The following is a 6,099-nucleotide window of genomic DNA, read 5'->3' on the forward strand; positions in this document are numbered from 1 at the left end:
GAAATGCTAATGAAAAAGAAAAAAAGATGAGAATCTTTCTAGTGTTCCTTGGGGTTTTTTTTTGTTTTTGACATGGAATCTCACTATGTTGTTCAAGGAAGACTTTGGCAATAGAAGAGAGACCAGAACTAAAACTGACCTTGATTCCGTGGAAACGAAGTGGGGGGAGCTTTAGCACTGGGGCGAGGGGGAGATCGTGGTCGTTTGTGCTCACCAATTGGCTTTACCCAAAGGAAAAGTCAACTTTCTCATATATTCATGACAGGAGGTAGTTTTACAACTGCCCACCACAAGACTGAGGGATGGGGCGCTATCTTCCTTGGTGATTGTACTTCGAAAGCACGGCTCCCAGTCCTGGGAAAGACAGTTCTGGGTGGTAAATCTGGCAAGAGGCTTTTAAAAAGGTTTACCTACATCTCAAAGGGACAGAGAAATAATTTCCAGTTACACGTCTTCTAAAGAAAATGTTCTAAGATAAGGGAAGTCATGGCTAGAGTCAGCAAGAAGCCTGTCTACAGTTTGGTCAAGCGGAGGGGAACACGGAGGCCATTTTGGTCAGAGCCCTCTGTCGCCTGCCATGGAGCCTTCTGGTGTGGTCTTAGTCTGAGATTCATTTTATTATTAATAAAATGCCTCACTGGCCGCTTGGACGTGGGGGCAGAAAAACATTTCCTTGGATATAGTCTCTTGAGAGGTAAGGGTCTGCTGTCACGTGTAGAATATTTTTAGGAGGATAGAGAGTATTTCCCAGAATTCAACAGTAAGTCTCTTGACTGGGGAAGCAGTCATCATGCCCTACACAATCCCACTGAAGAAAGCTGTGTGCTCTGCCAAGTATTTTGTTTTAACCTTTCTAGCAAATCCAGGACAGGAACAATAGGTAAAATAAGTATTGAAAATGAGAGAAAAAAACTATTATAATTTGCAAACTTGAAATGGGTAAGAAGAAAAGAAGTTAAAAATTATTATAATTTGGAGAAGATATGATTGCATGTCTAGAAAGCCTGTAAGATTTACTTTTTTTCCTTTCTTTTTTTCTAACATTCACCCTATGTAAAACCTGTAAGATTTAAATAAGAATTATTCAACAGATAAGACTTCAGGAAGGAACTAGGTATAAATTCATTATAAAAATATCAATGGCTTTCCCTTGTACTAATAATAACCAATCAGAATAAAATAGGTTGGGAAGATATTAGCCACAAAAGAGAGAAAGAGAGAGAGCGAGAGAGATTGAGAGAGAGACAGAAGGCCGGCCGGCCAACTGGCCCTGAAATATCTTAAAAACCTGCAGGTGAATCGAGTAAGAACCTAGAAAGAAACTTTAAAATTTGCTGAAGTGAAATTCCCAAATAAATGTAGATCCATAGTTACTGGATCAAAAAATCCAATATTACAAAGCTGTCAAAACTGTCAGATCTTCACAAATTAAGAGTTAAATTTAGTGCAATTCCAATAAAAACTCTGAGAGGACTTTTTTTATGACTTGATAAATTGATTCTAATGATAATTTGGAAGAATAATACCATGATACGATCCAATAAAATGTTGAAAAGAAGAGTAATGAGCAAGAACATCAAATATGAAAATATATCGTAAGTTATAGCGATGGGAAAAGTCTGGCACAGCCATGGTAACAGAGAAATGTTTCAGTGGAACAGATGAAAATTGTCTTAGTTAATCTTTTGCTGCTCATTGAACCGAAGACCTCATGCATCAGGACTTTCTTCTTGTGGGAAGTGGGAATTATTCTTTCTTTCTTTCTTATTCACTATTATTCTTTTTTTATTTTTAAAGCAAGCTGTGCTGAGGTCTTCATGTCCCTTCCAAGAAAAGCTTGCATATCTCTAAAAAGAAAGAATTATACGATGTCTGTAAGCCCTTTGTTCAAAGTTGCCTTCTCAGAATTATGCTAAAAAACTCTGTGCATGGAATTCCATTTGCTTGCTGTTTATACATGTAGATGCTTCTCTTAAAAATTAGAGAAAAGTGATTGCATCATTATCCCAAGTGAGATAAAAGACAATTGTGAGTGCATGTCACAGGGCCCTAGGAACTTCTCCATCTGGCTGTCACAGGGGTGCTCTTGGGCCATGGGCAATCCTGCTGGTGCTGCCCCTGCCTGAAGGAGAACATGCATAAAGCCAGACCCGAAGACTGTCCAGAGGGCCGAAAAATCCCACATTCAAGCAGAGTACCGGAAACAGTGCCAGGATGTCTGGGTCGTGCCTGGCAAAGTAATGAATAGGAAATAAAGGGACATTCTCTGACGAATCTCGGTCTCTTGGTATTGCACAGCTGCTGCTATTTCACGAGGATCAAGGAGAATCAATCTGCCCCGTGGTCCAGAGAGGGGAGGCCTTCCCAACCTCGGCCCCCAGGGGCACGCCAGGCACGGCAGAGGCCGCCCTCCTCAGCCTCCAGCCCACTTCGGGAAAAGAACATCCCGGCCCACATGTGCTCTCTGCCTGGCTCTGGTCACAGTGCAACAGGCCCCTGTCAGAGTCTGATGCCACCCCACACTTGCTGCCCTGCCCCACGGCTGAGTGACGTCCTGCGGCTTGTATCAAGTGGCTTCCAGGCAAGGTTTTCTACAGAACGAGGGCATGCTGGACGGGCCGGCTCTGCGCTCTGTCCGGCTTGCCTGTCAGATTTCTCAGGACAAATGAACACCTTCCTGCACTTAGTAAATTGGAGTGGACTTTCCAGAGTCCAGACACCCTGGGGCCCCCGGGGATAGGTGTTCTGGGCTTGGGAGGGAGGCTAGGGGCCAGATTTGGATCACACCTGCGAATTCACCGAGGCAAACTGTGCTCTTGTGAGACCTCTTAGGACTAATACTACCAGCTTCCATTTGTCAGCCCCCAACTAGCGCAGGTCAAACTCGCCAGGCCAGCAGATGGAACGCTGTGGCCATGGCAGGTCCCCAAAGCCATTGTGGAGACCAGCATTGGTCTAGGATGAAACGTTCACTGCCCTTTCATGTGAGGAGAAACCCACAGAAAATAAGGGCAATGTAAATGCCAGCTGCCCTTTTATAAAAAGAACCATCCTGTTATATGAGATTAGAGTTTTTTCTACTTCCTTTGTATTATTTAAATGTCCTTTTTTTTGAGGACATTGGTACTTTGAGACAGAAGTCTGCCAGCCTCCTCATTTTCTGGCAAACTAATCAACTCCTCTTTCCTTCTCCTCAAACCACTTGTCCTCGTTCCTCTGATGTGGCCTTGAGGACAAGTGCCAAACTTTCGGTAACAGAATTTGGCATGCCTGGGTGGGCCCACCGGTGCCCCGGTGGAATGGCACCCCACGACTGCTGGAGGAGGCAGGAAGCAGCCCCCGATCAAAGCCGGGGGTCTTTGTGGGTAGGAGCAACTTCTTTTTGAGGTGACAGAGCAAGGGACGGCCCCAGCAGCTGCCAGAGCCTGTTTTAGCTCCCGGGAACTCCTGTCTCTGTCCCCCTGAAGTAGACGCAGCTCCCCAAAACCTGAACTGAGTTGTGGAGAAGGAAGAGACCCAGATTCCACCCACATGGAGGGTTTTCAGACCTTCCTGTTGGTTTTGCTTGTTTTGCTTTTGGGGGTGGAAGTCACGAGGTTGAGTGCAACTAGGGAACCTGGTTTGAATTCGGAGCTCATTTGCAGTTCCCAGGGAACGGGGGGACTAGGCTACCCATCTGGGGAAGGTTTTGAACCTTCCAGTTGGGGTGGTGTTTATCCCCTTTGGATTTCCATTTGTTTGATAGGCCCTTCCATTTTTGTCTTGAGGATGCCCTAAACTGTCTGTTTGTTGTTCGTGAGTTTTGTTGCAACATAAGGAAGAACTTACAGCTACGAACCTACGTGTAAAGAGAACGGTGGTGTTGTCATCCGATGTATGTGCTGGAGTGTGAGGAGAAGTGGCTGTTACATGGAAATTCCCATTTGATTGGTAGGCCGTGGCATTTAGATTGTGTTGGGAATTCCCTATATTCTTCGTGTTTGACTGTTTGTGAGTTTTTGCACCACTTGCCTGGTATGTTTACCGCTTGTATGGAGTGTGGGAAAAAGTGGTGGTTGATGGGCCTTGGGTTTGTTCTGAGCTGTTGGTTCTTTTCCTAGAAACTTGTTGTTTGGGTCCTAATTTTGATTTGGAGGTGCTTTCTAAAGAATCTTCTCCAGTGCCTCCTAAATCCTTTAGAGATAAAGACAGACAAGGAGGATGATCCCCTTCGGGCACCCCAGTTGGTTTATGGCGCCTCTACCTGCAAGTGTTGGCATGAGGTTCAAAGGCATGCCGGGATTTCTAGGATGGCCAGTTTTGTGCACAAGTTCCCTGCCATTCCTTTCACCCCCCAGTACATTTTTTGTCTACCTCCATTTCAGGGACGGCCTCCTGAAGGCCTCGTGCAATAGTCACCACGACGTACATGCCGCTGGTCTGGGCGGGAAGACAGGTGAGGGAGATGCAGCCCTCCAAGAAAGGTCTCTCAGGACTCCAGCGTGTGAGAACTCGCATCCTCATCATCAAGCAGGTCATGTGACCACACCGTGCCTTAGTTTCCTCAGTTACAAAACTGGTGTGACACAGAGAGTTTCTGCCTCAGAGAGTCATGAAGTTCAAACGAACTGGTCCCGTGGATCCCCTGGGCAAGGCCTGCCAGGAAGAAGCACTTGATCCTTCTCAGCCATTTCGCCGGGGAACTCAGGCTCTGAGTTAGTTTTCCACCCTCACGACTGGACGTCAAACACAGGACGCCCAGGTATATTGGAATTTCAGATAACAGCAAATGATTTTTTAGTATACGTTCTATGTCCTCCTCTTCCTCATGCCTTTCTTCTTCCCTCTTCCCCCCTGGATTTTCCCAGGATTTCCCCCCAACCACCGCCACCTCTCCCTCCACTGAACACAACCACATACATCTGTCCCTTGTGTCTCACGCACCAGCCTGTGCTCACTGTCGTGCCCCGAGACCAAAGGCCCTTCTGGTCAACAGCTTTATCCTCCTTCCAAAGCAACTGGGGATTCAAGAAGCAGCACCCACCCCAACTACTCCAACACGGACACAAAAGTTCAGGGTTTTGTCTTGTATTACAAATATTTTATTGCAGTCTTTTCTCCTTAACGACGTCCGGATATTTTGGAATTAATATCTTGGACTCGTTTCCAATACACGTGGGTCCATGTCATTCATTTTTTAACAGAGGGCTCTACTTTAGAATGTACTAAAATGGTATGGGAATTTCAGTATGGATGAACATTTAAGTTATTTATAAATTTCTTCAACCACAAGCATTGTTGTAATGAACAGGGACGGTGGAACAAAAGTTGCTCCGCTACTTATGAAAACATCGTAAAACTAGAACAACCATCAAGAGAACAAGATAATGAAAATGGGAAACCTAGAAACTGACGAAGTCTGTGTACGAGGACTTCCTATGTCATAAAAGTGGCATTTCAGATACATAGACAAAGAACGGATGATTCAACAAATGCTGCAAAGACACTCTGTCTCACATCCATACCTTCCGAAATAGAAATTTACATAAAAAGCTTGAAACAAAAAGAACTAGAAAAAAATATAAATGATGACAAATGCAACTTCGCAGTGGGAAGGCCTTTGTAAATCTGACCCCACGAGTGGAGAAGGATTTCACTACAGATCTCTGGGACAACACAGAAGCTTTAACGCTGAGTACTCCCAAAAGCTTCATATACAAAATTATGTGATAAATCACAAACTCAGGGGAAAAACTTTGCACCATCCATGAAAGGGCATACGTAAATAGTTTTAAAAACATAATCAGCAAAAGATAGCACCCAACAGAACAAAGACCTTAATAGGCTCAGCCTAGCCTGTAATCCTAGCACTCTGGGAGGGCTCAAGGTCAGGAGTTCGAGACCAGCCTGAGCAAGAGCGAGACCCCCTCTCTACTAAAAATAGAAAGAAATTAGCTGGACAACTAAAAATATACAGAAAAAAATAGCTGAGCATGGTGGCACATGCCTGTAGTCCCAGCTACTCGGGAGGCTGAGGCAGGAGGATCACTTGAGCCCAGGAGTTTGAGGTTGCCGTGAACTAGGCTGACGTCACAGCACTCTAGCCTGGCCAACAGAGCG

Source organism: Propithecus coquereli, unplaced genomic scaffold, assembly GCF_000956105.1.
Source record: "Propithecus coquereli isolate 6110/MARCELLA unplaced genomic scaffold, Pcoq_1.0 Scaffold126, whole genome shotgun sequence".
NCBI lineage: Eukaryota > Metazoa > Chordata > Mammalia > Primates > Indriidae > Propithecus > Propithecus coquereli.